This window comes from Nicotiana tomentosiformis, chromosome 3, assembly GCF_000390325.3.
Source record: "Nicotiana tomentosiformis chromosome 3, ASM39032v3, whole genome shotgun sequence".
Classification (NCBI taxonomy): Eukaryota; Viridiplantae; Streptophyta; class Magnoliopsida; order Solanales; family Solanaceae; genus Nicotiana; species Nicotiana tomentosiformis.
The window spans coordinates 82,434,669-82,458,803 of NC_090814.1; positions in this window are offsets into that span (position 1 = coordinate 82,434,669).

A 24,135-nucleotide genomic window follows, 5' to 3' on the forward strand; every position below is an offset into this window, starting at 1 on the left:
GTCCTTCGGCCTGACTAATGCCCCAATGGCATTTATGGATATGATAAACAGGGTGTTCAGGCCTTATATCGATTCCTTTGTTATTGTTTTCATTGATGACATCTTGATTTACTCACGTAGCATGGAGGAGCATGAGCAGCATTTGAGAGTAGTGCTTCAGACCTTGAGGGAACAAAAGTTATATGCTAAGTTCTCCAAATGTGAGTTTTGGTTAGATTCTGTGGAATTCTTAGGGCATGTGTTATCAGGCGAGGGTATTAAGGTGGATCCTAAGAAGATTGGGGCGGTTCAGAGTTGGCCTCGTCCTACTTCGGTGACTGATATTAGGAGTTTCTTAGGCCTATGAGGTTATTATCGCCGATTTGTGGAGGGCTTCTCATCCATTGCAGCACCTTTGACTAGATTGACCCAGAAGGGTGCTCTGTTCCGTTGGACTGATGATTGTGAGGCGAGCTTTCAGAATCTCGAAACAACTTTGACTACAACACCAGTTCTAATGTTGCCTTCCTGTTCAAGGATGTATACGGTGTATTGCGACGCTTCACGCGTTGGCTTGGGTTGTGTATTGATGCAGGAGGGGCGAGTTATTGCATATGCTTTACATCAGCTAAAGCCCCATGAGAAGAATTATCCTATGCATGATTTGGAGTTGGCCGTGATTGTTCATGCTCTTAAGATCTTGAGGCATTATCTATATGGGGTGCCTTGTGAGGTTTACACTGATCATCGCAGTTTGCAACACTTGTTCAAGCAAAGGGATCTCAATTTGAGGCAGTGCAGATGGCTTGAGTTACTGAAGGACTATGACATCACTATTCTTTATCATCCGGGCAAGGCGAATGTGGTCACGGATGCCTTGAGCAGGAAGGCAGAGAGCATGGGTAGCTTGGCATTCATTTCAGCAGAGGAGAGGCCACTAGCTTTGGACATTCAGTCCTTGGCCAACAAACATGTGAGGTTGGATATTTCAGAGCCCAGCCGAGTTCTTGCATGTGTTATTGCCCAGTCTTCACTATTGGAGCAGATCAAGGCTCAACAGTTTGATGATCCGCACTTGGCAGTTCTCAGGGAGACGGTACTACAGGGTGTTTCCAAGGAGGTTTCTATTGGCGAGGATGGTGTCCTACGACTACAGGGTCGTCTATGTGTTCCTAATGTCGATGGCTTGAGGGAGAGGATCCTAGAGGAGGCACACAGTTCTCGATATTCCATTCATTCAGGTGCTACGAAGATGTATCGGGACCTGAAACAACATTATTGGTGACGGCAGATGAAGAAAGACATAGTTGAGTATGTAGCTAGGTGCCTAAATTGCCAGCAGGTTAAGTCTGAGCACCAGAGACCAGGTCGCTTACTCCAGCAGATGACTATACTAGAGTGGAAATGGGAATGCATTACTACGGACTTTGTAGTTGGGTTGCCGCAGACTTTGCGGAAGTTCGATGCAGTTTGGGTCATTGTTGGCAGGTTGACCAAGTCAGCACACTTCATTCCAGTTGCAACTACTTATACTTCAGAGAGGTTGGCCCAGATTTATATTCGGGAGATAGTTCGGTTGCACGGTGTGCCTGTTTTCATCATATCAGTCAGAGGCCCTCAGTTCACTTCGCATTTCTGGAGAGCCGTATAGAGTGAGTTGGGGACCTGTGTAGAGCTCAGCACTGCGTTTCATCTACAGACCGATGGGCAGTCAGAGCAGATAGTATAGATCTCGGAGGACATGCTCAGAGCATGTATGATTGACTTTTGGGGACATTGGGATCAGTTCTTGCATTTGGCCGAGTTTGCTTACAACAACAGTTATCAGTCCAGCATCGAGATAGCTCCATTTGAGGCTTTATATGGTCGGCAATGTCGTTCTCCTATCGGGTGGTTTGAGCCCGGCGAGGCTAAGTTATATGGTACTGATAAGGATGCCTTGGAAAAGGTAAAGTTGATTTAGGAGCGACTTCGCATAGCACAGTCCAGACATAAGAGTTACGCTGATCAGAAGGCGCGTGATGTATCATTTATAGTAGGCGAGATGGTTTTCTTGAAAGTCTCACCGATGAAGGGCATTATGAGATTCGGGAAGAAGGGCAAGTTGAGCCTAAGGTTTATAGGCCCATTTGAGGTGTTGGGGCGGGTTGGGGAGGTTGCTTATGAACTTGCTTTACCTCCCAGCTTATCAAGGGTTCATCCGATTTTTCACGTGTCTATGCTCCGTAGGTATCACGCCGACTTGTCGCATGTGTTAGACTTCGACACTATTCAGCTAGAAGAGAGCTTGGGTTATGAGGAGGAGCCAATTGCTATTGTTGCTAGACAGGATCGCCAGTTGAGATCCAAGAGGATTTTTGCGGTAAAGGTCCAGTCGAAGAGGCGACTTGGGAGTCCGAGGAGGACATGCGGAGCAGATATCCACACTTATTCAACACTTCAGGTATCATTCTAAACCCATTCGAGGACGAATGTTTGTTTAAGAGGTGGAGAATGTAACGACCCGACCGGTCGTTTTAATTTCTAGAACCCCGTTCACCTAAATAAGACTTCCCGTACATGCTTTTACTGTTTTATGACTTGCGGGAATGGTTAGTTCGGGATTTGGAAGGGTTCGGGTTGAAATCGGAACACTTGGTTCCTTAAGGTTGGCTTAAAAGGCCAAATTTGACTTCGGTCAACATTTTGAGTAAACGACCTCGGAATCGGGATTTGACGATTCCAATAGGTTCGTATGATGATTTCGGACTTGGGCGTATGTTCGGATCGGGTTTTGAATGACCCGGGAGCGTTTCGGCGCCTAATAATGAAAGTTGGTTCTTGTAGATTTTAAAAGTTCTTTAAATATTTTGGAGCGGGTTTTGATGATATCGAGGTCCAAACAGAATTTCGAGACCGGGAATAGTTTCGTAACGTCATTTAAGACTTGCACGTAAAATTTGGTGTCATTCCAAGTAGTTAACATACGTTTCGGCGCATTAGAAGTAAATTGAAGAACTTGAAGTTCTTAAGTTTGATTCAAATGGTTTTGAGGTGAGATTCTTAGTTTTAATGTTGTTTCGGGCGTTCCAAGAGTTCGAGCGAGTCAGTTTTATGATTCCAAACTTGTTGGTATGTTCGTGCGGGGCCCCGGGGGCCCCGAGTGTCAATCGGACGAGGCTCGAACCAAGATGAGATAATGGAGCAACAACTGATGCACCAGATCTGTCAGCCGTAGGTGCGAGCCCATAGGTGCGGGCCAAGCCTCGCAGAAGCGGCCAAAGGAGGGTAGCCCAGGTTCTGCAGATGCGACACATCCTCCGCAGAAGCACGTGCCCTTCCACAGAAGCGGTCCTAGCCAGCCCAGTGAATTCCGCAGAAGCGAGGGCGCAGGTACGGCCCTATAATCGCTGGTACAGAAACCGCAGGAGACGGTGAGCCTCATTTATTACGGGTTAGGACCACTTTTATCACATTTTCTTCCACTCTTGGGTGATTTGAGAGCTTCTAAGAAGGGGATTTTGACCTAGCGTTGTGAGGTAAGTAATTTCTTCTAAATATGAGTTTAGTACATATATTATGGGTAGATTTCCACATGAAAATTGGTAGAAATCATGGGTTGAGATGAAAAACTTAGGGTTTAATAAAAATGAGATTTTACCACAAAAATGATTGTGAAACTTAGTGAAAATCACATATTATGTTCCTAAGGTTATGGGTAACAACTTTCTTCAAAAAGTTTCGGAATCCGTGCGTATGGGCCCGGGGGTGAATTTTAGGAATCTTGCAATTTTGGTTGGGTAATCACTTTAATAGTGGAGATATGAACTTTTGAGCAATAGATTGATCGATTTTTATAATGTTTGGCTAGTTCCGTGTCGTTTGGCATCAAATTTGGAGGTTTGAGCGCATTCTTGAATTGGGAAGTAAGCTTTGAGACGAGGTAAGTCTCTTTTCTAACCTTGTAAGAGGGAACTTACCCCATAGGTGAATTTATTAATATGTGTTATTATTTGTGGGGGCTATGTGCGCACGAAGTGATAAGAGTCCGTACGTAACTACTATTCCTGTTTATGTCCTAGTAGTTTTAGGTTTACATCATGCTTGTGGACACCGTTATTTGATTATATTTGTTAACTGTATCAAATGGAACTGAGTTGAGGATTTTTAAGGATTTAAAAGCTTCAAGTTGAACTGTCTTTATTTTGAAAAGAATCAAGGAAGGGTTATGATTTATTGATAAATTTATAGTTGACCGCGTCGCATGTATGATTCACGAGCGGGGTAATAGATGCATCTACGGTTCGTTCCGTTCGACCCTCAGCAATGCACAGTTTACATTTATATTGGATTGGGCCAAACATCCTTGGTGGTATTCGTGTGTGATAATAGAACTGGAAGTTCCTTTCATAATCGGTATAAATTCATTGTTTTTGTGATCATATGCTTTAAAGGAAGGAAGTGATTCAAGCTCTTAAATAATTCTGAAGACTTGTTCAGTTATTTCTTGTTCCGAGTCTTATTGTTGTATGTCATACTTAATTAGAATTTCATATTATCATGTTATTGGCCCTGGTAAGTGTCGGAGTCGACCCCTCGTCACTACTTTTTCGAGGTTAGACTAGATACTTACTGGGTACATATTATTTATGTACTCATGCTACACTTCTGTACTTAATTGTACAGGATCTGAGGCAGGTGTATCTGGTTACCAATCTAGTGCGCAGATTTGAATCCCATCTCGAGACTTCACGGTGAGCTGCCTTCCGAGCTGTTCTGCAGCAGCTGGAGTCTCCCTTATGTTTTATTTTTCTGTCTCTTTCATTTCAGACGGTAGGCTAGTGTCCTTTTGCATATTCTACTAGATTGCCCACATACTTATGATACCAGGTCTTGGCACACACGCTAGTAGACTTATGATTTTGGATTTGTTTACATGATTATGATTTGTACTCGATTGCTTCCGTTTAATTATGTCACATTCGCAAATCTCTAAATCTCTTTAACAAATGAAGAAATGTTATCTACTTAGTACTTTATTTAAACGAGAAACCATTAGTTTGATCAGTGTTGGCTTGCCTAATAATGGTGTTGGGCGCCATCACGGCCTAAAATGGAATTGGGTCGTGACATTTGTATTCTTAAATATTTTCTTAGTTGTTGTTTAATAATTGGGTATTTTTCAATATTACACAAAAAAATAATAAAAAATTATATTTGAGTAAAAAAATAGTTCAAATATAATATAAAAATATATTATCGTGGGGGTATTGTTTTTCTTAATTTCAACTCTTTATGCAGTCCATTTAATCTTACTTTTATTTTTTCTTAGTATTGGACATTATGGAGTGGTAATGTATTGCTAATACGGAGGATTCTTATAAAATTAATTTTATTAAACCTTCATATATATTTTTAATAATAATTTAATAGAAAAAATTTTATTAATTTAAAATCTTAAATATTAAAAATTAGCATAGAAGTTACTGTAGTCCAAAAATAGGTTATTGCAGTTATGTCATCTTCCTATGAGTTCTTCCGTTTAATAATTTAGGGTTATTTTGGTATATTAATATTGTATTTATGCTTTTATAATAATATAGGTTCTCTTTTTTCTAAATGAATTTAGACAATATAATACATTCTCAAGTTAAATAAGTAATAGGACATTATAATATATTTTCAAATTAAATTAGTAATAGAAATTGTTAAGAAGTATATCCTAAAAGTAATAGGATTATATGACTAAAGATATTTACTTGTTCAACTTTATATGAATTAGACAGCCCGAAAGTAATTATACTAATAGGATTCCTAAAGGTAATTATGTAGGATTTCTAACGTATAGTTTTATGTCCTAAAACTAATAGGATTATAAGGCTAATATCTAAAATTCCGGTTATGTCCTTCTATTATGAGTTATTATGCTTAATATTATAAGGTTATTTTTGTAAACCGACATTGTATTCATACTTTTATAATAATATAGATTAGTATACTATTGTAGACAATAAATTTGTGCCAAGAAAATAATCGAGACTGAAAAATATTGCAACAATCGTAGTATTTGATTTTAACAATATGAATGTACAATCTATATGAATCCTCTGATTCTTCTTTCCAATAGTAAATAAATTCAAAGGCCCTTGAGCTTGATCTTGAATCTATATTTGTTGCTACGAACGATGATCTTGGATTCAACTAGCATGAACTTTGATTTGAACTCGTACTCCTTGAATCTTAATTTGTTCTTCGTTCTTGAGTTTGAACTTGATTTCTTGAACTTGAACTTGATTGCTTGAAACTTGTAGAGAATTTTGCGGCGTTTGATCCACGAGCTCTCTCTTGCTTCTTGTTATAACTTCTGGTCCCTTTTTGAGTTATGAATACCCCTATTTATAGTTGTGGGAGGAAAGAGTTGTGATGAGAACAAACTCTTTCCGACCAATCAGATTGAAGGGTGACAAGGTCGCATTTGATTGGCCAGAACATGTCACTTGAACATGTGGCGCGGTTCCATTGGCTTTTTAATTTGACTTGGCATGCCTTGTTATTTCGACACGTGGCATGATCATATTGGCTCTTCCGTTTGACTTGGCATGCCACGTCATTTGACACGTGATACCAAATTGGGCATCTAAGAAGATGACATATTGTGCCTAATGAAGTGGGATCATCATTTGTAGCCTAATTAAATGGGCTAGTCCAATCAATATTTATTAGACCCAAGTAATTAACCCAATTATATTAGCCCATAATATTTATTTGGACTAATATAACTTGAATTTAAAATATAGTCTATCTTGTTTTACGAATTTAAATCCAACAAAATTTAATTATCTACAAATGTCCCCTACTTCAAGACTTGTCGGGTACGTAATTTGAAGAGTAGGCTTGAAGTATAACTCGGTTCTCTTTTAGATTAATGGTAATCCATGCAATGCAATTTATACAGGGCAAAAAACATAAATAGACAAAATTTAAGAAATTTTTTCACATACGTAGCAGCAATAGGTATTTTACATACAAGGCAACTAAATAATTATATTCCTAGCAGAAAGCTTTAAACCCTTACCTACACTCACACATCTAAAGTGTTCATTTTCTTAAATATAAAATCAAAGGGTTTCAGTTTCCCATCTAATAATGAAATTGTCATTAATTATTATTTTATTGGTACTTTCTCTCTATTTCAATTATGGTAACGTTTTATTTGGTGATATAACTATATTTTATTGATAAATGTGAATGCTTGTATAATAGTGCATGCTTGGATGAATAAGTGATATTTATAATATTTAGATATTATACATATTATATTATTTGTATAATACATTAATATTTATTTAATAAGTATAATATGAAGTATAAATTAAATATTAATAGTATAAAATATTATTTATTTGGATACACATAGTATATAATTCTTTTTCTCAATATGATAAATATATACGATGTATATTCGGAATATTAAATTTATAATATAAAATATACCAGATATTTATTGTATAGATGTTATATATTTAGAGCACATTGTAGTTGTTTAAATACTATATAGTATTACTATTATATATAAAGTATAAAAATGACTCATGAATGCTTCACCTTTAAAGCCTTTTATTTTATTTAGTGATTGAATTTTGTGGAAGGGAGAGAAAATAGTGAAAAGGAAAAGAAAATCATGGCATGAAGGATTCTTAAATTTATTATGACAAAATTATACTAAAAGAATAACATAAATCTTTAAATTTATTCTAGAAAGATGTGATGAATCTGTAACTCTTATATTCAAATGTAAAAGAATATAAAATTATTAAATAAAAAACATGTGGTTATACAGTGTACGTTTTATAAATATTTACTGAATTTAAGTTACATTACTTCATACATGCTTATAAATCTAAATGTCAAACAATTAAAAAATATTAAACTCCAAAAAAGTTGAATTTTTATATTTTCATTACCATACAGATGAGAGAGAAACATTTAATAAGGAAGAAGGGAATAAAATTGTCACGACCCGAAATTTTCCAACGACGGGACCGTGATGGCGCCTAACATTTCACTTGCTAGGCAAGCCAAGGTTAGAGAATCATTAAACCAATTCTTTATTCCCATTCAATAATTAATAATAATTAACTAAAATGGAATATAATAAGTGCGGAATATCATAAAACTGTATTAATTACTACCACCCGGATCAGGAGTCACAATTCACGAGCATTCTAAAATTTACTACAAGTAATAGTCTGAATGAAATACAACTGTCTGAATGAAAGAAACAGTAGAACAGAAAAGATAGACGGGGACTTCAAGGTCTGTGAATGCTGACAGATCTACCTTGAGTCTCTGGACAGCGGACCAATAGCAAAATCTCGATCAACCCGAGCCGGTAACAAAATCTGCACAAAAAGTGCAGAGTGCAGTATCAGTACAACTAACCCCATGTACTGGTAAGTGTCGAGCCTAACCTCGACGAAGTAGTGACGAGGCTAAGGCAAGGCACCTACAAATCAACATGTGCAGTTTAACAATGAATATACAAATAACAGTAATGAAGAATTAGAGAGGCGATATCGGGAGGGGGAAACATGCTGGGGGAAATACGAGATAAAGAACTACAGCAGAATGATAACTGGAACAAACCAATATATTATGAATCAACAGGAACACGAATACAGTAAAGGCAAAATGCACGGCATTACCTTTCGTGCTTTTACTCTGAATCTCACCATAAAATCAATAGAAACGGCACGACATCACCCTTCGTGCATTAACTCTCATATCATGGTACGGCATCACCCTCCGTGCATTAACACTCACAATATGGCACAGCATCACCCTTCGTGCTTTTACACTCACAATATAGAACGACATCACCCTTCGTGCATTAACACTCACAATATGGCACGGCATCAGCCTTCATGCATTAACACTCACAATATGGCATGGCATCACCCTTCTGCATTAACATTCTCCCATACCATAATGCAATGAACAATTAACAACAGAAAGATAGAATAACAAGTACAAGCCTTACTTTAACATTTGGTTCCACAATACAAATCTCAACTTTGAAATAAATACTCAATTATCACCAGAAGATCCATAAACATGATAAGAACGATCAATTTGACAACACTAGTCTAAACACGTAACAATTAGGCATAAGAAAGAGACAATAAAAGAAAAATGGGAGAAACACGGAAAAACAGGTAAATTGGCAGCGCATAAGTACTCGTCACCTCACATATACGCCGCTCATATTAATTTCACTTAGTAAATAATCTAAGGTTCCTAATTCCCTCAAGTCAGGGTTAGACACAACACTTACCTCGCTCTAAGGCCACTTAATTCTCAATCACAGCTTTTCCTTTGGAATTCACCTCCAAATCACTCGTATCTATTCAAAAATGACTCAATAATATCAAACATTGCTAAAGGAATCAATTATATTGCATAAATTAAATTTACCAAATTTTCCTCCAAAAAGTCGAAAAATCTACTCCGGACCCGCTTGGTCAAAATTCGAGGTTCGGACCAAAATCCATTTACCCATTCACCCCCGAGCCCGAATATATAATTGGTTTTGGAATCTGACCTCAAATTGAGGTCTAAATCCCCAAATTTCCGAAATTTCTTGTTTCTACCCTAACCCCTAATTCTACCATGAAAACTCTAAATTTTAGGTTGATAATTCAAGAAATGTAATGGGTAATTGAAAGAAAATGGTTTAGAATCACTTACCAACACTTTGGGGAAGAAAATGACTCTTGAAAATCGCCTCCACCCTTTTGGTTCTTGAAAAATGTTGAAGAAATGGCTTAAACCCATATTTGATTCTGTTTTATGCACTAGGCGACAGTGTGAATCGCGTTCGCGAGGCCACTGTCGCATTCGCGAAGGGTACTGACTGCTAAGCCTTCGCGTTCGCGAGACCCTGCTCGCATTCGCGATGGTTATTCCCCACCTAGACTTCGCGTTCGCGAGGCATTGCTCGCGTTTGCGATGTAGGAACGACCAACCCGCATTCGCCATGAGCCGGTCGCATTCGCGAAGGGTATATCCCCCATCACTTCGCTTTCGCGGCCAGGCCTTCACGTTCGCGAAGAAGAAGTCTCAGCCTCACCAGTTTACTCTTCGCGTTCGCGAGAGGACCTTCGCGAACGCGAAGAAGGATATGCCAGACACCAGAATCTGCAGAAAACCAGATATTTTTCCCAAGTCCAAAACATCTCGTGGCCTATCCGAAACTCACCCGAGCCCTTGGGGCTCCAAACCAAACATGCACACAAGTCTAAAAACATCATACGGACCTGCTCGTGCGATCAAATCACCCAAATAACACCTAGAACTCCGAATTTAGCACCAAATCAAATGAAATTCTCAAGAACACTTTAAAAATTCTATTTTCTCAACTAGTCGTCCGAATCACGTCAAATCAACTCCATTTCTCACCAAATTTCACAGACAAATCTTAAATATCATAATGAACCTGTACCGGGCTCCAGAACCAAAATACGAACCCGGTATTAACAATGCCAAACATCAATTAATTCTTAAAAATAAATAATTTTCAGACTTTTATTTGTTTTCAAAAATTCACAACTCAAGCTATAGACCTCCGAATTCGATTCTGGGCATACGCCCAGGTCCCATAATTCGATACGGACCCACCGGGATCGTCAAAATATAGATTCGGGCCCGTTTACCAAAAATGTTGACCAAAGTCAACTAAAATTAACTTTTAAGGCATAAATTCTTATTTTCATCAATTTTCAACATAAAAGCTTTCCGGAAACATGCCCGGACTGCGCACGCAAATCAATGAGGGTAAAAATGAGTTTTTAAGGCTTAAGAGCACAGATTCGAGTTCTAAAACATAAGATGACCTTTTGGGTCATCACATTCTCCACCTCTAAAACAACCGTTCGTCCTCGAACGGACATAGAAAAGTACCTGGGCTGGTGAAAAGGTGGAGATATCTACTCCGCACATCGGACTCGGACTCCCAAGTAGCTGCCTCAATAGGCTAACCTCTCCACTGCACTCGAACTGAAGGGTAACTCTTTGATCTCAACTGGCAAACTTGCCGGGCCAAAGTAGCCACCGGCTCCTCCTCGTAAGTCAAATCCTTGTCCAACTGGACAGAGCTAAAATCTAACACATGGGACGGATCGTCGTGATACTTTCGAAGTATGGATACATGAAATACCGGATGAACCGTTGATAAACTAGGTGGTAATGCAACCCTGTAGGCTACTTCTCCCACCCTTTCAAGAATTTCAAAGGGTCCTATATACCTAGGGCTCAACTTGCCCTTCTTTCTGAACCTCATTAAACCTTTCATAGGTGAAACCTGAAGCAATACTGTTTCTCCAACCATGAATGCAATACCACGAACTTTACGGTCGGCATAACACTTTTGCCTAGACTGAGCTGTGCGAAGTCGATCTTGAATAACCTTGACCTTATCCAAGGCATCCTGTACCAAATCGGTACCTAACAATCGAGCCTCTCCCGGTTCAAACCATCCAACTAGCGAACGGCATTGCCTTCCGTATAATGCCTCGTATAGAGCCATCTGAATGCTCGACTGGTAGCTATTATTATAAGCAACCTTCGCAAGTGGCAAGAATTGATCCCAAGAACCTCCAAAGTCTGTAACACAAGCGCGAAGCATATCTTCCAATATCCGAATAGTGTATTTTGACTGTCCGTCTGTCTGTGGATGAAATGTTGTACTCAACTCAACCCGCGTGTCCAACTCATGCTGTACAGCCCTCCAGAAGTGCGAAGTGAACTACGTATCTCGATCAGAAATGATAGACATGGGCACACCGTGAAGGCGGGCAATCTCACGAATGTAAATTTCAGCTAACCGCTCTGAAGAATAGGTTACTGCCACTGGAATGAAATATGCTGACTTGGTCAACCTATCCACAATGACCCAAACTATGTCAAATTTTCTCTGAGTACGTGGGAGCCCAACAACAAAATCCATAGTGATACGCTCCCACTTTCATTCAGGAATTTCTATTTTCTGAAGCAAACCACCAGGTCTCTGATGCTCGTACTTAACATACTGACAATTCAGGCACCAAACTACATATGCAACTATATCCTTCTTCATTCCCCTCGACCAATAATGTTGCCGCAAATCTTGATACATTTTGGTGGCACCTGGATGAATAGAATACCTGGAACTATGGGCCTTTCCCACAATTAATTCACGAAGCTCATCCACATTAGGCACACATATATGACCCTGTATTCGCATAACTCCATCCTCCCCCACAACAACCTGTTTGGCATCACCGTGTTGCACTGTGTCCTTAAGGACAAGTAAATAAGGATCATCATACTATCGCTCTCTAGTGCGCTCATATAAAGAAGCCCGAGCGACTGTGCAAGCTAGAACCCAACTGGGTTCTGAAACATCTAACCTCACAAACTGATTAGCCAAAGTCTGAACCTCTACAGCTAACGTCCTCTCACCAACCAGATTATATGCAAGGCTGCCCATACTCATAGCCTTTCTACTCAAAGCATTAGCCACCACATTGGCCTTTCCGGGTTGATACAAAAATGGTGATATCATAGTCTTTCATCAATTCCAATCATCTTACCCGCCTCAAATTGAGATCTTTTGTTTGAACAGATACTCTAGGCTACGATGATCAATGAATACCTCACATGGCATGCCGTAAAGATAGTGCCTCCAAATCTTCAGTGCGTGAACAATGGCTGCCAGCTCTAGATCATGAACAGAGTAATTCTTCTCGTGAACCTTCAGCTGCCGCGAAGCATATGCAATAACCTTGACACCCTGCGTCAATACCATACCCAAACCAATACGAGATGCGTCACAATATACTATATAAGATCCTGAACCTATGGGTAACACCATTACCGGTGTCATAGTCAAAGCTGTCTTGAGCCTCTGGAAGCTCGCCTCACACTCGTCTGACCACCTGAACGGGACACCTTTCTGGATCAGCATGCTCAATGGGCTTGCTATAGATGAAAACCCTTCCACGAACCGACGATAATAACTTGCTAAACCCAGAAAACTCTGGATCTCTATAACTGAAGTAGGTCTAGGCCAATTCTGAACAACTTCAATCTTCTTAGGATCCACCTTTATGCCTTATGCCGATACAACATGCCCCCAAAAAGGCAACTGAGTCTAACCAAAACTCACATTTTGAAAATTTGGCATATAACTAATTATTCTTCAAAGTCTGAAGCACACTCCGAAGATACTGCCCATGCTCCTCTCGACTGCTGGAGTAAATCAAAATATCATCAATGAATATAACCACAAAAGAACCCAATTGCGGCTTGAACTCCTGATTCATCAAATCCATTAGTGTTGCTGGGGTGTTGGTAAGCCCAAATGATATTACTAGGGATTCGTAATGCCCATACCATGTCCGAAAAGCTGTCTTAGGGACATCAAATTCCCTAATCTTCAACTGATGGTAACCAGACCTCATAATTAGTTACCCAAATTAACGAGTCATATTTAACACCACCTGGGCGGGCACCTATCTCGTAGGTTAAAACTCAATAATTACAACACGAATTTGGCAAGTATGCATAGAGAATTTCATACAAGAATTTTCAATTAGGCCTAACAGGCATGACTCCCCTATTATTGCTATAGTACAACTTTAATTTCACAAGGGAGAACTTAAACAAAAGAATTTTGCTCACAAGGATCTCATCCTTATATAACTTCCACCGCAACTCGCAGCCCAGTTAAACATATCAATTTATATTAAAGTGTGAGGATCTCGACCTCAGTTCCGAATCACAAGTAATATGCACATCGTGCCAATCAAAAATTTCCATTTTCTTCTTTAAAAAAAATTTCGGTTACACCAAATCACAACGCATAATGAACTCCACACTGGTAGGGCATATAATTCACAATTTGTAATTAATTATCCGGAAATTACATCAAAACTTACCGAAATGGGTAACAGAAAGTCACCTTTAGCCTCACAGCTCTTATTAGTGACCAACATGGAATGATAGGCGTAGTTATCTCCATAGAACCTCCCAACAGGAGTAAACACATAAGTAGATTATAGAATCACGAAGCTCACTCATAAGTGGAGCACAATAGGAGGACTCGTTTCGATACTCATAACCGAATCAAGTTAAGGAAATTAATCCTTTATATTAAATCGAAGTCGTACCTGTAACGACACCATCTGATGTAGCGACCTCCGCCATACCATAAAATAAATATAGCAACGGCTGGGTCTCCACCTCTAAGACGCCTTCTACCCACCTGTCCTCCACCCTTAACTGATCGTGTGGGTGGTGTAGTAACTGCATTGGGGCACGTAGCCTGAGTGCTTTGATGAAATATATCTCTCCTAAGTTTGGGACAATTTTCTCATGATGTGCCTGGTGTCACAACCCCTTTGCGGCTTTGGCTGCTCATATTGAGTCTGTGCCAGATAACTGGAATAACCATTTGTTGGAACTCATGTCAGTGGTGCATTAAAAGAACTTACTGGAGCACCCCGGGTAATCCAATGTGCGGATTGGGCTGGCCGACTGCCCGAGCCCCTGCCATAATGATTTTTACCTGCAGAGTAGAATCCACTGAATCCCCCAGAACTTCGAGATGTCTTGGTCTCCTTATCTTGGTAATTTCTACCACTAGTGGAAATGAAGTAGTAGCCTATAGCTCCCGAATCATACAATATTTTACGATTATAATTGGGTCCTTCAATGATTCTATGGACTCGCTCTTTGGCTGTGGAAAGCAAAGTAGGAATATGACGGGCTAACTTATTGAACCTGATGACATATTATGACACCGTCATGGTGACATGACGCAACCGTTCAAACACTATGCGCCACGCATTACGGAGAGTCCGGGAACAAACTTTTTCAAAAGCGTTTATGAGAACTGAGCCAAGTGGGCGGTGTTGCATTGGCTGGTCTGCCCTCTTCATAGGCTTGCCACGGACACCTGTGCAGAATTATCTCTCCCAAGGCCAATTTCTTCTTTTGTTATGCTGACTTAACACTGTTGAGCTAACCCATTTCTTAACATACTCTTCGATTCTTCTCAGAGGTAACCCTTACCCCTATTTATACACAACGATCACAAAAGTAGAGCTCCATACAGACAAATCTTGGCACGAACCACATAGTCCAGAATCTCGTCAACTACTGTACTTCCTCTTAAGCACCCCAAAATGGCGTCCACGCTGAGTAGACCTTCTGTAAATTTAAAGTTGTTTCTCTAACTCCTTGGGTACTGAAGTATAGGATTATTAAGTAGCCGGACATACCGCAAGTCCCAACCTTATCCTCTACAAAATCTCTGGCCTTAAACATGTGTAATTTTTTTTTTGGGAACCTTTCAGTACCACATATATACATTTCAGGCCAAAACTGATATAACACATAACCCCGCAATCCATCCATTGATAGTGGACTCCCCCACTCGATGCGAAGTCATAGTTCACCACGCCCGATGATCCATAATATTAACCTTCACAGCTCGTATAAATCAACCAGATGCCAAGGTCCATTGCACCCCCCACATGATTCACTGGGTGGTCTCTCAATGCGCCAGCATCTTCAATGGGAACCACATGTTGAGGCAATTTTGAGCATCTATGGCTTTATCGTAGTCCATCTGTGGCATCACGAACCGTTGACGCACAACTGATACCGAGTGCGCAATGTCATACACGAGTGGATACAAAGGAATACGAGATATATGTTTCAAGCTAAGTCAATGTCGCACGATAAGGAATGAAAGAAGTGATATTGTTCCTAAACTTCATAGCCAACGTTAGAGAATCATTAAACCAATTCCTTATTCCCATTCAGTAATTAATAATAATTAACTAAGATGGAATATAATAAGTGCGGAATATTATAAAACTGTATTAATTACTACCACCTGGATCTGGAGTCACAATTCACGAGCATTCTAGAATTTACTACAAGTAATAGTCTGAAAGAAATACAACTGTCTGAATGAAAGAAACAGTAGAACAGAAAAGATAGACGGGGACTTCAAGGTCTGTAAACTTCGACAGATCTACCTTGAGTCTCCGGATAGCGGACCAGTAGCAAAATCTTGATTAACCCGAGCCGGTATCAAAATCTACACAGAAAGTGCAGGGTGCAGTATCAGTACAACCGACCCCATATACTGGTAAGTGTCGAGCCTAACCTCGACGAAGTAGTGATGGGGCTAAGGCAAGGCACCTACAAATCAACCTGTGCAGTTTAACAATGTATATACAAATAACAGTAATGAAGAATTAGACAAGCGATATCGGGAGGGGAAAACATGCTTGGGAAAATACGAGATAAAGAACTACAGCACAATGATAACTGGAACAACCAATATATTATGAATCAACAGGAACACAAATACAGTAAAGGAAAAATGCACGGCATCACCCTTCGTGCTTTTACTCTGAATCTCACCATAAAATCAATAGAAATGGCACAACATCGCCCTTCATTCATTAACACTCATATCATGGCACGGCATCACCCTTCATGCATTAACACTCACAATATGGCACGGCATCACCCTTCGTGATTTTACACTCACAATATGGCACGGCATCACCCTTCGTGCATTAATACTCACAATATGGTACGCCATCACTCTTCGTGCATTAACACTCACAATATGGCATGGCATCACCCTTCGTGCATTAGCACTCTCTCTTACCATAATGCAATGATTAATTAACAACAGGGAGATAGAATAACATGTACAAGCCTTACTTTAACATTTGGTTCCACAATATCAATCTAAACTTTGAAATAAATACTCAATTATCACCAGAAGATCCATAAACATAATAAGAATGATCAATTTGAGAACAATAGTCTAAACACATAATAATTAGGCATAGGAAAAGGACAATATAAGAAAAATGGGAGAAACACGGAAAAATAGGTAAATTGGCGGCGCATAAGTACTCGTCACCTCACATATACGCCGCTCACATGAATTTCACTTATAAAATAATCTAAGGTTCCTAATTCCCTCAAGTCAGGGTTAGACACAATACTTACCTCGCTCCGAAGGCCACTTAATTCTCAATCACAGCTTTTCCTTTGGAATTCACCTCCAAACCACTCGTATCTATTCAAAAATGACTCAATAATATCAAATATTGCTAAAGGAATCAATTATATTGCATAAATTAAATTTCCCAAATTTTCCTCCAAAAAGTCAAAAAATCGACTTCGGGCCCGCTTGGTCAAAACCAAGGTTTGGACCAAAATTCATTTACCCATTTCCCCCCGAGCCCGAATATATAATTGGTTTTGGAATCCGACCTCAAATTGAGGTCTAAATCCCCAAATTTCCGAAATTTTTAGTTTCTACCCTAACTCCTAATTCTACCATGAAAACTCTAGATTTTAGGTTGATAATTCAAGAAATGTAATGGGTAATTGAAAAAAAATGGTTTAGAATCACTTACCAACACTTTGGGGAAGCAAATGACTCTTGAAAATCGCCCCTACCCGTTTGGTTCTTGAAATATGTTGAAGAAGTGGCTTAAACCCGTGTTTGATTCTATTTTATGCACTGGGCGATAGTGTGCATCGCGTTAGCGAGGCCACTGTCGCGTTCGCGAAGGGTACTAGCTGTCAAGCCTTCGCGTTCGCGAGACCCTGCTCGCGTTTGCGATGGTTACTCCGCCCCCGAGTCATTGCTCGCGTTCGCGAAGAAGGAACGACCAACCCGCGCTCGCGATGAGTCGGTCACGTTCGCGAAGGGTAAATCTCCCAACACTACGCGTTCGCGACCAGGCCTTCGCGTTCGCGAAGAAGAAGGATATGCTAGACACCAGAATCTGCAGAAAACCAGATTTTTTTTCCCAAGTCCAAAACATCTCGTGGCATATCCGAAACTCATCTGAGCCCTCGGGACTCCAAACCAAACATGCACACAAGTCTAAAAAGATCATACGGACCTGCTCATGGGATCAAATCGCCAAAATAACACCTAGAACTCCGAATTTAGCACCAAATCAAATAAAATTCTTAAGAACACTTTAAAAATTTTATTTTTTCAACTAGACGTCTGAATCACGTCAAATCAACTCCGTTTCTCACCAAATTTAACAGACAAATCTTAAATATCATAATGAACCTGTACCGGGATCCAGAATCAAAATACGGACCCGGTACTAACAATGCCAAACATCGATCAATTCTAAAAAACAAATAATTTTCAGACTTTTAAAGTTTTTTAAAAATTCATAACTCAAGCTAGGGACCTCCGAATTCGATTTCGGGCATACGCCCAGGTCCCATAATTCGATACGGACCCACCGGGACCGTCAAAATATGTATCCGAACCCGTTTACCAAAAATATTGACCGAAATTAACTTAAATCAACTTTTAAGGCATACATTCTTATTTTCATCAATTTTCAACATAAAAACTTTACGGAAATATGCCCGAACTGCGCACGTAAATCGATGAGGGTAAAAATGAAATTTTTAAGGCTTAAGAGCGTAGATTCGAGTTCTAAAACATAAGATGACCTTTTGGGTCATCACAAAAATAAATCCCTGATTTAATGGGATCTATTTATTTTCTTAACCTACCAAAATAGTAAAAAATCTTTCATTATTGAAATAAACCACAAGTGATGTTATTTATATAAATAGTCTTAAATAAGAGACCTACCATGTAAAAATCTCATTTAATGGCCCAACACCTTAGGCCGCATCAGATTGGGATATGTAAGACACGGAGTAATGATTTAACCTTATATCCATTGATATCGTTGGAAGCAACTTGGTCTGCATCTGGATTTATAATAATTCCACACATTGCATGTATTAGGAGATCAAGAGAAATAATAATGGTAATTATTATTATCATTATTCCTAGTCATGCAATTAATTATTTCAACTTCTCGTAGAATAAAGTTGACAAAACTTTTCTTTTCAAAATGAGATCTTATTTGTTTATTAAAAGGAAATATCCTGCAGTAATGATTCTCTCATAATTGGACATGTGGAGCTTACTAAGAACACAAGTTGTTGAAGTGAATTAACTTCTTGGTGACGTAAATCGTGAAAACATACGCCAACCATCTGGACCAGACTTATGCAAATCTATTCCATTTCAAATATGGACTCGGCGATTAACTGATTGAGTCCTTTCATGAGACTGATAGTTATAAGCGTATCACATCGAGCAGAAACTTATCACAGCCACCTCTCGTTATCTATATAAGGATGTTCTCCAAAATAATTTGTATTGTCCTCAAGCCCGTTTCAGTCCGTCTTTGACAGGCAACTCACTCTTCTGCGTTTTTCGTTGTCTTCTTTCTTTTTCTTTATTTTTTTGGTTGTTGTAGGCTAAGAAGAGAAGAGTCATCAAGTGCCAAGTTAACGGGCAACTCCATGACGTCCCATAGAAGGATAAATCCATCACGGCATATAGATGATCAAATCTACAACAACATATGTGAGGATAAATCCATCACAACATATTGACGGACAAATCTATATTGCCATATAGACGGATAAATCCATATCACCATATAGACGGACAAATCCTCATCACCATATAGACGGAAAAATCCCCATCATCATATAGAAGAACAAATTCTCAACAAGACTGGCTTAAGGTGCAAAGGAACTTAAATGTCCATCTTAAGCTTGAAAAGTTATATATCCTTTTAAGGGCAAACCCACGAAGAGGCCGACTTAAAGTGCAAAGAGACTTAAACGTCCACCTTAAGATTGAAAAATTATAGTTCATTTTAAGGACAACCCCACGAAGAGGCCAACGTAAGATGCAAAGGGAATTAAACATCCACCTTAAGATTGGAAAATTAAAAAACTCCAACCCGAAGGCTTGGTGGACTTGACAGCTTCGACTTGAACACTTGGCAAACTTTGAAGATTTGGCAAATTTTGCAGACTTCAACTTGAAGACCTATAAACTTGAAGATTTGACGAACTTGAAGACTTGGCAGACTTTGATGCTTAGAGGGCTGGACTTTTGAACTTCAACTTGAAAAATTAGCATATTTGAAAACTTTAACTTGAAGACTTAGAAGGCTTAGAATACTTCAACTTGAATACCGGTGAATATGAAGGACGATAGACTTGAAGATTTCAACTCTGTCACGACTCCAATTTCCCTCCGTAGGATGTCGTGATGGCACCTAGTCTCTAAGACTAGGTAAGCCTAACAATTTGCGAAATAACTGAATAATAAACTGAACCCCAATATCAACACATGATATATAAATAAAAACTGCAATTTAATAATTACAACTCCCAAAATCCGGTAGAAATAAGTCACAAGCTTCTAATAAAAAATACTAAGTGTCACTATACATCAAAGTCTAAAAAGAATAAGAAAAGCAACATAATAAAAATAAAGGGGGACTTCGAGGTCTGCGGATGCTGGCAGATATACCTTGAAGTCTCCGTGTGCGGTCCAACTCACAGGTATCTGGTCTGGTAGGAATAACCTGGATCTGCACAAAAAATGTGCAGAAGTGTAGTATGAGTACACCACAACGGTACCCATCAAGTGCCAAGCCTAACCTCGGTAGAGTAGTGACGAGGTCAGGTCAGGGCCCTACTGGTTTAAAACATAAGCAAGGCAGAAGATATAATAATATTTTGAAACGACTAAGAATTTAACAACAAGAAGTTTCAGAAAATAACAGCAAAGCAAATAGAGGCAAACAACAGTGGCGCTCCCGAGGTACCACCTCGTAGTCCCAAATGTAAATATGCACGACAGGGGGATCTCTCGAGGTACCGCCTCGTAGTCCCAAAATAAATATGCAAGACAGAAGGATCTCCCGAGGAACTGCCTCGTAGTCCCAAAGTAAATATGCAAGACAGGGGGGATCACCCGAGGAACCGCCTCGTAATCCCAAAGTAAATATGCAAGACAGGCTGATCTACCGAGGAACCGCCTCGTAGTCCCAAAGTAAATATGCAGAAGATAACCGAAGAAACAACGAATTTACAGCAAGAAATCTTACAGTTAAAGATTTAATTCAAATCAAGGGAAGCAGGTAATTCAACTAAACATGTTGCACAAATTGCAAGTAAGAGTTAAGGCACGTAGACATGCGATACTAGGCTAAACATGATCACTACATATGCTAAGGAAACTCAGTTAAGGAATTTAAAAGAAGACAACTCGGCGAGAACTGAAATTTCTACATTTAGCCCATGTACGCACTCGTCACCTCGCGTACACGGCGCTCATATATCATAAATTATTACAACAGTACCAAATCCTAAGGGGGATTTTCCCACACAAAGTTAGACAAGTCACTTACCTCAAATCTCGCTCAATCAATCGATAAGGATGCGTTTCCCTCGATATTTCGACTCCGAATGGCCCAAATCTAGCCAAAGCAATTACATATTATGAATACAACTACAAGAAACTAATTCAAATCATAAATCTACGACTTTAGCAAAGAATCGAAAAATCGCCCCAAAAGGTTGACCCGGGCCCACATCTCGGAATCGGGTAAAGGTCACAAAATACGAACACACATTCGATGTCGAGTTCACCTATACCAAAATTTCCAAAATCTTACACCAAGTCGCCACCCAAATCCCCAAAGTTTACTCTCCAAATCCTAGCCTCCAACTCCCAAATTCCACCTTAAACACACACAATCTAGGTGAAAAAATCAATGGGGAAATAAGTTTATTGATCAAAAATAAGTACAAGCATCTTACCTCAAGAATCGCCAAAACCCGAGCTCAAAATGTCCAAAATGATAAAAATCACGAACTCTTGATTTAATATAGTCTACCCAGGCTTTTCGCTTTTGCGGTCAAAAATCCGCTTCTGCGGTACCTCTTTTGCGGTAAAGTCTCCGCATTTGCGGAGTTCACTTAAACTCCCAGATTCCACACCTGCGGGAAAATACCCACATTTGCGGAAGCGCTCCTACGGTTTCTCGTCCGCTTCTGCGGACACCTTGGCCACCCCAGCACCCTCGCTAACTCCTTCTCTGTGATCACCCTTCCGCAGAAGCTGCTCTACTTCTGCGGTCTTCACATTGCATGTAAGACCACTAGCCATCTTCCTCACCCCTGCATCTGTGACTCAAAGCTCTCTTATGCGAGACTGCACCTGCGTCCAACCCCACCGCAAGTGCGAAGACACCAGAACCAGCCCAGCACCAGAAATCTTCTAAGTCCAATAATTATCCGACGATGACCCGAATCACACCCGAGGCCCCCGGGACCTCAACCAAAAATACCAACAAGTCCTAAAATATTATACAGACTTAGTCGAGCCTTTAGATCATATCAAACAATGCTAAAAATACGAATTGCACATCGATTCAAACCTAATGAACTTTAAAACTTTAACTTCTACATCTGACTCTGAAACCTAACAAATCAACTCCGATTGACTTCAAATTTTGCACACAAGTCATAATTGACATTACGGACCTATTCCAAAATTGAAATCCGACCCCGATATCAAAAATTCCACTCCCGGTCAAACTTTCCAAAAATCCTCCCATTTTCCAACTTTCTCCAATTGACACTAAAATGACCTACGGACCTCCAATTCGACATCCAAACACGCTCCTAAGACCAAAATCACCCTACGGAGCTATTGAAACCGTCGAAACTCCATTCCAGAGTCATCTTCATACAATTCAAACTACGGTCGATTTATAGAACTTAAATTCCCAACTTAGGAACTGTGTGTAATATTTCACTCCAAAACCAAAAATGAATCCTCCCAGCAAGTCACAAAACCCAAAAATGAAATAAAGGGAGCAACAAATAGGGGTTCGGGGTTAGTACTCTCAAAACGACCGGTCGGGTCGTTACATCCTCTCTCTCTTAAAACAAACGTTCGTCCTCGAACGAGTATAGAGACATAGTTGGAGTGGTGAAAAGATGAGGATAACGGCTGCACAAATCATGCTCGGTCTCCCAAGTTGCCTCCTCGATCGGATGACCCCTCCACTAAACTTTCACAGAAGCGATGTTCTTTGACCTCAACTTTTGAACCTGCTTGTCCAAAATGGCCATCGGCACGTTAACATAGGATAGATCATTATCCAACTGGAATGAGACGGATCGCCGTGATACTTCCGGAGAATGGAAATATGGAAAATTGGATGACCTGCAAAGAGACTAGATGGTAGTGTAAGTCTGTAAGCCACCTCTCCAACCCTCTCAAAAATCTCAAAAGGCCCGATATACCTAGGGATCAACTTGCCCTTCTTTCCGAACCTCATAACACCCTTCATGGGCGAAACTCGGAGCAAGACCCGCTCCCCAACAATGAATTCAACATCGCGAACCTTCCGATCCGCAAAACTCTTCTGCCTGGACTGGGCTGTAAGAAGTCAGTCCTGAATCAATTTAACTTTTTCCAAGGTATCTTGAACCAAGTTTGTACCCAATAGCCTAGCCTCGCCCGGTTCGAACCAACCCACTAGAGATTGGCACCGTCTACCATACAAAGCCTCATACGGTGCCATCTAAATGCTCGACTCATAACTGTTGTTGTAGGCGAACTCTGCAAGTGGCAAGAACTGATCCCAAGCACCCCCAAAATCAATCACACACGCACGAAACATATCCTCCAATATCTGAATAGTGCGCTCGGACTGTCCGTCCATCTGAGGGTGAAATGTTGTACTTAACTCCACACGAGTACCCAACTCACGTTGTACGGTTCTCCAGAACAGTGATGTAAATTGCGTACCCCAGTCAAAGATGATAGATACTGGTACGCCATGAAGCCTGACAATCTCGCAAATGTAAACGTGAGCCATCTGTTCCGAAGAGTAGGTAATAACCACAGGAATGAAATGAGATGACTTGGTAAATCTATCCACAATCACCCAAATTGCATCGAACTTCCTCTGAGTCCGTGGGAGCCAAACAACGAAATCCATAGTGATCCGCTCCCATTTCCTACTCTGGGATCTCTAACTTCTTAAGCAATCCACTTGGTCGTTGATGCTCATACTTCACCTGCTGACAATTTAGGCAACGAGCTACATATTCCACTATGTCCTTATTCATTCGCCTCTACTAATAGTGCTGCCTCAAATCCTGATACATCTTCAAGGCACCTCGATGAATGGAGTACCGCGAACTATGAGACTCCTGGAGAATCAA